This window comes from Octopus sinensis, linkage group LG8 (genome assembly GCF_006345805.1).
Source record: "Octopus sinensis linkage group LG8, ASM634580v1, whole genome shotgun sequence".
Classification (NCBI taxonomy): domain Eukaryota; kingdom Metazoa; phylum Mollusca; class Cephalopoda; order Octopoda; family Octopodidae; genus Octopus; species Octopus sinensis.
Window position 1 is genome coordinate 72,528,471 of NC_043004.1, and position 10,000 is coordinate 72,538,470.

A 10,000-nucleotide genomic window follows, 5' to 3' on the forward strand; every position below is an offset into this window, starting at 1 on the left:
CGCGGGTTTGAATCTCAGACCGGGCTATGTGTGTGTTTATGAGCAAAACATCTAAGCCCACACGGCTCCGGCAGAAGGTGACGGCGAACTTCTGCTGACCCTTTCACCACAACTTTCTCTCACTCTTTCAGCTCACCTGCGACGGACCGACGTTCTGTCCAGGTGGGAAACCTATCCGCCAAGGAAACCGGGAAACCGGCCCTTATGAGCCAGGCGTGCCTCGAGAAGGAACAAACAACAAAATAAATTCGTGAAATGAAAGCCCTTTCTTCTTAACTGCTGCCAGTTAATCTTTCTGCTGCATAAATGGGTGCGCATTTCTTTAATCGTTGCTCATGTTCTATTTATTAAACTTTCATGGGTCTCATGTTTCGTTCTTACATTATAATACGCCAAACTTTTATTATCAGAATATGAGATGGAATTCCACGCGGATTTTGTTCATTTAAAAACTCCACTTGAAAATTTAGAGCTCAAATTTATCATTATCATTATAATGATCATCATCTTGATCATGATAATCTTTACCCTTATCCTCATCATCATCATCACCATCATCATCATCATCATCATAAATATCTTCGTCCTCGTTGTCGTCAACAGCATCTTCATCGTCGTCGTCAACGTCATCGTCCTCAACAATTATCGAATCATTGATTTTATATATTTTCTTGTTAGACCCGGTATATGAGCTGCAGAATATCATTGTTAAGTTTCAATGTTTCACTAACTTTCGTAGTCAGCACAATCAGGCAGATTCCCAATGTGAGTTATATAAATCAAAAGAGGCAGTTTGTTCATCATTGATGATGTTAACTGAATTTACAATAAATAAAGTGGACTACATCATCGACAATCATTGCTTATGGTATGGCAAGCATACAATCATTAAGCCCAGCATTGTAAGTGAAAATAACATTTCTAATATTCAAGATACAAATATGAAATCCTTCTTGCTCAGCACTTCCCTTTTTTACTGCAAGACGAAGCATTTTCTTATATTTCCATAATGGGTTTTCACGCGTTACCATAATGCGGCATTTTTATATCAACATTGCTGCCTCTTTGAATTAAATTAGCTGTCTGATGATAATCACCTCTACTTATCAAAAGCTTTACACTAAAAAGATGACCATTTCACATAATTTCCTTCAGAAGTTCATCATTTATACGGAGTGTGTTACATGACAAAGTAGAGGATTTATAAATAATGAAAGGTGGAGTATCATTTAACCACTGTGCACAGTTCCTCATACCTTAAGCAGTTATTCTAGTTGTTATATATGGAAGGATGCCCTACCTCCCCCACGTATAAAGTTCAACAATGTAAAGTTGTCAAGGTAGTTTTATCCCAGATCCACCAGATGCAACTGAAACGAAAAATTGTTTTATCACTTTCAGTAGCATCAACTTTTCTCTCAAACACAATTATTTGTCAGGAATTGAGTCTTTTGATTCCCTACTCAACTTATGATCGTGCCTCCTAAATATTCTTTGATCATTACAACAAAAATCCGGACATGGGTTTGGTAGGCCTAATATTGTACAACTAACTCCATACGATCACAATATCAAATCTATCTCCTGTAAGGATATTTAAAGGAAATTTCTTTAAAGTAGCTTCGTTAAAAGTCTTCAATGAATGCATTTTCATTCAGCTGCTCATTTCTACAAGGTATTTTAGCGTGTTTTAAGGCGGCGAGCTGGCAGAAACGTTAGCACGTCGGGCGAAATGCTTAGCGGTATTACGTCTGCCGTTACGTTCTGAGTTCAAATTCCGCCGAGGTCGACTTTACCTTTCATCCTTTCGGGGTCGATAAATTAAGTACCAGTTACGCACTGGGGTCGATGTAATCGACTTAATACCTATGTCTGTCCTTGTTTGTCCCCTCTATGTTTAGCCCCTTGTGGGTAATAAAGAAATAGGTATTTTAGCGTGTTCACTGCATATAGCAATGCATAGTTTCCCCTCAGTTGAGATGGGTAAAAGATCAATACCTGCAGATTCTTCTAGACATCCCATACACTTATTAAAATCACTACGTAAAGTGTGCTTATCGGCTGCTTTCCGGAATGTTTCAAATACTTCACCATTTCCATTCACAGTTGGTAAATGCATTTAGGCAATATATTAAAGTTTTTTGAAGTTTTCTTGAGATGTTCGTTTGTCTGTCCAGTTGGGGGATACAGTAAGACTTTTGCAATGAAAAGGATGTTTACAATATCGAATATTCACGGAGAGTAAAAAAAATGAAAACATATTGTAGATAGTAAAGTTTGAAATTTTACTAAATACGGTCTTTTATATGACCGCACAGAGAGAATTGGTAGAGTTCTTAGTATAAAAAAGAAGATGATGTTTACGTTTTTGAATGCTCAAGGAGAAAGGAAAGGGAAAGGATAAGCATTCACACAGTAGTTGTAGATATTGAAGGTTTTTTTAAAGATGATCGTTTGTGTGCTCGAAAGCTGTAGGTATGTAAGTTTCCTAACTTATTTTATTTTGAGGGAGATTTAAAATATTCACAGGAAATTGTAGATATTCCAGTCTTTGGGAATAGTAGGAGGAAGAGATTTTCACCTTATGGGATTTTTGAATTTCTAAATTTTTGTTCTTTTCCTTTTGGAATTTTTCTTTTCTTTTTAAAAGTTTTGCTGTGTTTTATAGCTTTTTGTAGTTGTGCAGTATGTATATATTGGCAGGTGCTTACTTCCTAAATGTTTTATCGTGCATTTAATCGTGTTGTTACAATAAAAGGCATGTTTGCATATTCTGTTAATCAAGGAAGAAGGGAAGAAAAAGTGTTCACACAAAATTGGAGATATTAACGTTTCTACATTTTTTGAGGTGTTCATTTGTATGTCCATTCAGAGAAAACTGGTGTTTTTTTTACAATAAAAAAGATGTTTACATTTTCGAATATTTAAAAAAATGAGCAACTGGAAGACCCGGAACCAGATGGAGTTCAAGGCGACAGGATCAAAAGCTTTGGTGAATGTCATGCATGAATAGCTGCGCAACGCAACACCTTGTTAAATGCCGACCAATAACACCAGAGTGGTTGACGTTCGGTAGGACGGTGCTGTACCAGAAAAACATTGTAAAAAGCAATACGGTATCTTGTTTTCCACTTATGTGGAAGTTATTGACTGGAATACTCGCAGAGTCAATGTACGGACATCTGAAAAAATGGAGTCCTGTCACATTAGCAGAAGGATTGCAAGCGTAAGTGCAGATGTACTAAGGATCAACTCCTGATAGACAAAGCTGTACTGAGAGACTGCAAGAAGAGGAAAAGTAACTTAGCCATGTTATGGATCGATTATCGTAAGGCGTACGATATGACCTCACATTCTTGAAATATGGAGTGTATGAATCGATTTGACATTGCATTGAATGTTGAGCGATTGCTTGGAAAAAGTATGGCGAATTGAAGGACGGACCTGACAGCATACTGAAGGAGTTTAGGGACAGTAGAAATTAGAAGGGGCATCTTCCAATGGGACTGCCTGTCCCACTGATCTTTGTACTGCTCTTGATACCACTGACACTGATTTTGAGGAAAGCAAAAGCTGTGTATGTATTCAAAAGCCGTCAAGAGAAAGTCAACCATTTGTAAGTCATGGATGTCCTCAAACTGTATGGTAAAGCTGAAGCCCAAGTCAGTTCCCAAGTTAATACAGTGTATACGTTCAGTACTGATATCAGAATGGATTTCGGACTGAGAAAGTGTGGTAGGTTAGTCTTGAAGAGAGGCAAAATCAAATGTATTGACGGGCTAACGGTATTGTCGGGAGTGGTTATGAAACAGATAGAAGAGACGGGCTATAGGTAGTTGGGGGTTTTGGAAATGGATTAATTGATGCAGAAAGAAATGACAGAAAAATTTAAGGTGGAGTACTTGCGCAGACTTAGACTGATCCCTAAGTCGAAAGTAAACTGAATAAAATCGAAGCTATCAACACCTGGGCGGTTTCACCCCTTAGATATGGAGCATGGCTAATCGCATGGACAGTAGAAAAACTAAACGGATTAGACAGAAACACAACGACGTTTCTGACCAGATATGGGTCACTCCACCCCAAAATGGCACAGACAGATGGTATGTGCCAAGGAAAAGAGCGGGGAGAGCACTTATCGGATGCGAATATAGCATTAGAGTAGAATTAAACAACATAGCATGGTATGTAAAAAAATTCCTCAGAAAATCTCTACAATTAGAAGTAAGAAGATCAGGCCTGTGTACGATGAAAAAGATTAAGCACTATACAAGAAATTGAAAACGAATGAAGTTGAAAATAGGGGGTTAAATAAAAGAACGCATGGTCAATTTCATAGAGATGTTGAAGATAAGACAGACAGAGAAAAAAGAAGGCTGTGGATGACAAAAAGTGATTTAAAACCGAAAACGGAGGCTCTAATCTGTGCTACCCAAGAGCAAGCACTAAGAACAAACTACATAAAATACAGAATAGACAACACAGCAGAAAGTGATAAGTACAGATCTGTGGACAAAACGGTGAAACCGTATGGCTTATTACCAGCCAATGTACGCCACTAGCCCAGAAGGAATATAAGAGACGCTACGACAATATAGCCAGGCTCATCCATTGGACACTTTGCAACAAATATGGACTTGACAGAGCAAAAAATTGGTACGACCACAACCTGAAAGCATCGTCGAAAATAGAAATGTAAAGATCCATGAGATAGAGAATAGGAAGCCAGACATAGTTTTAATTGAGAAACAAAACAAAGTATGCTGGATCATAAATATAGAATTAGAATGCCCAGCTGACAACAAGGTATGTGATAAGAAAGAAAGAAAGAAGAGAGATGTGACAGGTTAGCTTGGAAAGTTAAGAATTTGTGGTCGATGAAAAAAGTAGCAGTAGTACCAAAAATTGCCGGAGCCCTGGTAAAAGTAAGCAAAGATCTCGAGAAGTACGTGGAACAAATACGGGCTACAATAAGGGTGGAGCACTTGCAGAAAACAGCACTGCTTGGAACGGCTCGAATAGTCCGGAAGGTGCTCGAAAAATAAGAGGTGATACATTAGTTCACCGGTATTGAACAGCGGATATTGTACTACATCTCCAGCGTTAGAAGCTGTGTGAAGGCAATAATAATAATGATGATGATGATGATGATGATGATGACGACGATAACGACAACGACGATGATGATAATGATGATGATCCTTTCTACAAAAAGTACAAGGCCTATTTCGGAGTAAAGGATATATCAAACTGTCAATCGTAATAGAAGACATCCATTACTTACATCAAAATTGTAACATATGACAAGAATAGAGTGAGAAAAAAATGGGAAACTTACCTGAGAAGAAAGGTAATGTTGAACTGATCATATATTCCATATTTACACCGATGGTGTGCTTTCGTTTCTTTCATCGAGAATTAAGAACTGTAAATAATGTTTTTAAAAATAAACCTCCGTCAACCAGGATCTCACTATTTTCAACCAATCAAACTTACCAAGCATTTTTATGAATTGTGTATATTTCTCATTGCTTTTCTCAATAGATTTCACCTCTAACCACCTCTCTTATGTATGTATGTATATATATATATATATATATATATATATATATATATATACATACATACATACACATACACACACACACACACACACACACACACACACACACACATATATATATATATATATATGTATATATATATATATACACCAATTAAGGACTGAACACGAAAAGTGGACAGTCAACATGCTAGATATAGACGTCAAATCGCCATTCACCACAAAAGATTATGTTCTCAGATCAAACTCAGCACAAAACCATAGCAATAACAAGTGAAAAATATACGAAATAAAATAATTACCCATGTACTAATTAGTTTCGACTGTTATTTTCCGCAAGGAAAACTGCAGCCATCATCAGCATGGTCCGTTATAAATGCAATTTGCTGGACTAGATGCAAACACGATACCGAAATATCGCGTGCATGGAGTTCAGCCTATTACATTTGAATATATCTTTCAAATGCCTTTACTTTGGCGCGTTGAGGCCCGAGAAAACTAGCCTGCAGCTAATAATTAGCAGCAGTCAATTTATCGGTTAGAGAACATATTTATTTATATAAAATTAATTAAATTATATATATATACATATATACATATACGTATATACATATATACATATATGTATATATGTATGTACGTATGCAAGCAGTTTTCTTTTATTTCTCAGTAACGTTCCTCTCTTAAAAAGTCTTTTCATATAACCGTGTTATATTTGAAAGGCTAATCTGAAATTTGAAAGGCTAATTTCAATACTTACAAATATGTCCCACATCCATCCAAGTATTGAAACTGGCTATTGTGTGAGAAATTTTGAATTCAGTAGATCACACAAAGATATACATATGTACCCTCAGGCACACATACATATGTCTCCTGGGTGAGTGTGACCCAGAGCGTACTGTTATGACAGAGACTTAGAATATTGGGGAGAAAAGGAGGAATGATGTATCTCTTTTTGTAGGATTGAAAATACACAGCCTTCTAGATGTGATGTAATGTATATACGGGTTCGAGTGAGGCTAGTATTCCTATCACTCTCTAGTTCTTGTGACCCTTATTCTTGAACCAGACGGATCACAGAGCTGAAAAACATGTATATTTTCTAAATAAACAAGAAATAGGGCAGAATATTTCTGCTCTTGTCTCACTGAGAAGACAGCATCAGTTGTATTTATTCTTGCCATAAAAACAGAAATCACGTCTACATTAAATTTCTCTTTCTAAGCAAATCGGATGTAATTCTTTTTGTAACCTTCATAACTTGCCCCAACAGTTTAACACCTCAAGCATTCTTCCTTTAATACATTACCTTTGCCTTTTATAGCAGTTAAAAATGGTATTACCACAAAAGTCACTGGGTATGAGACTCTCCTATTCAAGCTGATTTAGTTAGAGGCTGTCTAACCCGCATCCCACTCACGAGTATTTCGTATCAGATACCTTCCCTACCTTCATATCTTTAAACGCATTCTCCACTGTACGGCTGTAAATTTGGATGGATGCCCCCACCTCAACTGGGTTTACTTCCGATACACTCTTTATCCCTCTCCTATTCTTTTCATCCAACAAATTCTCATTATATCACGCCTGCTCTTCTTTCTTTACATTTCATGAATAACAAGAGTATCATTATCATTCCGTACAGAATCCCCATCAATAATGTCTTTCATTTCTCTCCCAGACGATCTTGCCATTCAGAATATGCCACACTTCTGATGTCTTAAAACAATGATAAACTTCTTACTCTGCTCATCTTCCTTTCTTTGATATAAATGTTGCGTTGTTTCTTTTCTTGCAGCTTGGTGTTGCTTTTTGTGGTCCTCTTTTGCCAATCTTTCCAAACCTGTCCCTTAACCTATGTGGCCCTTTCTATGCAGCTATTCCACTACATATATAAATTACATATGTATGTGTGTTTGTGCGTGTTTGTATACATATATATACACATATATACAGGACAGTGCTTATAGCACCAGGAAGACATCTCCTCCAGTTGGCTAATGACACACAGTCTGTGTCCGATTAGTATTTGCAAGGGAGGTCATCGCTCCCATGTCTAGCCTTACGTCATACACCCGGACGCAAGTTTCTTGGTGGCTACCTCCCCTCCCACCGAGCATGTGTTAATCACTACCAAGTGATGAAAGTTCATTCCACTCGCAAATTATTATATATTTTTCTAGCGTCTCACAGTCGCTGATCTCGTAAAACGGAGAGATATGTTATTTTAAATTTAATATAACATATACAGATTTAATACAACGTATCTCTCTCTTTTACGAGATCAGCAACAGTGAGTCGCGAGAAAAGTATATAGTGATTTGGCTACAAATGGGAGTTGTGTGTCGTTATTCAGCTGGAGGAGATGTCTTCCTGGGACTATAAGGTACAGTAGCACTGTCCTGTATGGCACGCCACATTCAGTTGGCAAATATAGTTTACAATTCCGTGCTGCTACTGTTTATATATCTCTCAGAAATTTTATATAAGATATGTATGCATGCATGTATGTATGTATATATACATATATGTATGTGTGTGCGTGAATGTGTGCGTAGTGTGTGTGTGTATGTGTGTGTGTGTGTGTGTATTTATGTATGTACTTGGTAAGGTGGACACCCTTCGTTTAACTCCCTACAGGTCGAAAAACAAACTATTTCAAAGGCTGGGTGAACACAGGAGAATCAACAACCCTCCAATGGCTGGGAGTTCGATATAACTGCTTTTGTTGTAACATTTCTCTTATGTAATACCAATGATGTAGAATAGTTATTTGTTTGGCAGGAATGTATTGGCTGTTTTGGGAGGGAGTCGGAATTGCCATGTGCAAAGGTTCTCTCCTTCTATTTTTCCTCAGACGCAGCCAAAACGCACAGCCTTCGAACGACAAGGCACATAGCCTGCGATCGGCAAAACACAAAATTGAAAATTTCATGAGAGAACAAAGGTATGAGTCAGGGAAGATGGTAAGTCTCTCAAAACCTGCAGCAGGAAGTCGCCTTCGTTAGTATGTCTTTGATTGCGCAAAAGTGTTTAGATCCCTAACAGGACTAAAAAATACACGTCCCTGCTTCGTTGAGTAATCAAATGTGGCATATTTCGGAATCAAGTTGCAACCATAACATGTGTTAGTTTATGTGTCATTGTATGCGTTTCTGTTTGGGTGTATGTGTGTGTTTTTAGAGGACATGAATTACGTATTTAATTTTAATAAGCTCACTGCAGTTTCTAGTGGTTACAGTGCATGCAGAGATGAGTGCTTGGGAATAAGCTTATAGTTTCTTCGAAGCTTCTAAAACGAAGTGCTTGTTTGTTTTGGAAAGCATTTATATACGTGGAAAAGATTAGCATGGAAAGCGTAAAAATGCATAAGAAATGCTGTAGAATTTGAAGAATAGAAACGACAATCAGAAATAATCAGAGTTAGAGACAGAGAGAGTGTGAGTGTGTGGGGTGTGTGTGTGTGAGTGAGTGTGTGAAGGAGGGAGGGAGTGAGTGTCTGTGTGAGTATATATATATATATATATATATGTGTGTGTGTGTGTGTGTGTGTATGTGTGTGTGTGTAAGTGCATAATGAAGCCACATATTTATGAGTGTTCATACATATTTATACAAAATACAAAAAGTATATATGTTAATATTTATTGTACGTATCACTGACCTTAAGAATCCAGACAAAGAAAAAGGAAATGGAAAATGAGAGACTCTAAAATTTAAAAAGAAAAAAATAGAAAGTGAAGAGAAATACTATGAAACACTTATAAGGAAATATTGTGTTAAGGTCGCAAATCTATCCACGTGTTTGTGGCCTTACAGCCTCTTACATGACTGACAATCTGACTTATCATAATGCTAGAAGAAGGCATACACAACACTGGTAATTCCTCCAATACACATTGTACAGTATCACAACGTCAGGGAACTCATTCGGATGAAGAATACAGAGCAGGAACAATTGGTCAAAAGAAGGAACTACCAACGAAAACTAATAGACACACGAGACAAAATAATTCAACTGCTCATATCATTGCAAACTGTTCCAATCCTGTACAACACACTCGATTAAATAAGCCAAACAACACCTATAGGAATCAGCCTATATTTCCTTATCCTAACATGATCCCTAAAGTAGTAGAGAACTGGTACCTTGCTAACCTACACGAAAGAGACAGATATATTAGCTAACACCTGCAACTCAGCATCCTCATCCTGCGCTCTAATATACTGCTCTCTAGAAAGAAGACCTGAAGAGTCACTACCCATCGAAGAGAAGTCATGAGCCTCTAATTTATAAAACAAAATGACCAAGTAATACCTGACAAATCACGAATGGAATCATTCGGCAAAGAAGACTTGGAAGAAATGTCTTTCGACATCGAACAAGTCGCTGCACATGGAGCAAAAATACCAGGAAAATCATCCTCCAACTGT

At 37.4% G+C, this 10,000-nt stretch overlaps 1 protein-coding gene across 1 annotated transcript in view; it reads right to left on the minus strand.

The window, feature by feature from the left end:
* Window positions 1–5,563, minus strand: part of LOC118764389 (leucine-rich repeat-containing protein 4-like) — a 56,636-nt gene extending 51,073 nt beyond the window's left edge. Inside the window, exon 1 of the mRNA XM_036505158.1 lies at window positions 5,339–5,563. The gene's annotated coding sequence lies outside the window, so the exon portion shown is untranslated. The remainder of the gene's footprint in view (window positions 1–5,338) is intronic.
* Between the last annotated feature and the right edge of the window lie 4,437 nt (window positions 5,564–10,000).